The 780-nt window shown below is 41.9% G+C and overlaps 1 protein-coding gene across 1 annotated transcript in view; it reads right to left on the reverse strand.

The window, feature by feature from the left end:
* MAL2 (mal, T cell differentiation protein 2) overlaps window positions 1-780 on the reverse strand; it is a 40037-nt gene that overhangs the window by 38279 nt on the left and 978 nt on the right. The window lies entirely within an intron of this gene.

The following is a 780-nucleotide window of genomic DNA, read 5'->3' on the forward strand; positions in this document are numbered from 1 at the left end:
CTGCTTCTGTAGAGATACTGCCTCGGGTGGCTATGAGTTGAAATTGACTCCACCGCAGTGAGTTTGGTTTGAGTTGGTTATAGTGCCGCAAGATGAGCCCTCTACTCTGGAAGGTACTGAAAATACACAGTGGTGGCCACAATGGATTTGAGCATGCCAGCTCTGGTAACAACAGTCAGGACTGGGCACTCTTTCATTCTGTTGTACGTGGGGTCACCATGAGTCAGTGCACACTCAACAGCAACTAACATATATGATTTGGACCTCCTGCCCCAATTTTTTAATCTTTAACTTTAATGTCAAAGTCTTTTAAGTGAAATAAAGGGGATGAAATTAATTTTCTCAAAGATCTGCTGAAGATGAAAACTACATAGACCAGCAGCACACACATGTAGACCAGGTTAGAAAAAAATGTTAGCTCAGAGCATGAGACATCCTATTGAATCCTGATCTTGCCTGTCAGGTTTAGCCTCTGAGGAACTGTGTGTAACTCTATGCTGTGTTCAGCAGGTTTCAGTCACTCTACCACTTTATTATTTCAATAAGCGAAACTCATAGGTGTGGCAGCGGCATCAGAGTAAAACCCACAAAACAGGGCGTGGATGAAACTTTTTGTATATACCTCCTATCTTCTCCACCTCTTAGTCATCCCTTTCTGATCTTTCATGTGGGGCATTGGTAGGAATTTTGAAGTTTTCTGCATGGTTTTGTTTGACCAAAGAACTCCCTCTGTGTTCAGGTACTGATTGGCAGAGGATGGTCTTTTTTTTTTTTTTTTTT

This window comes from Orycteropus afer, unplaced genomic scaffold, assembly GCF_000298275.1.
Source record: "Orycteropus afer afer isolate SDZICR_OR568_19922 unplaced genomic scaffold, OryAfe1.0 scaffold00173, whole genome shotgun sequence".
Classification (NCBI taxonomy): Eukaryota; Metazoa; Chordata; class Mammalia; order Tubulidentata; family Orycteropodidae; genus Orycteropus; species Orycteropus afer.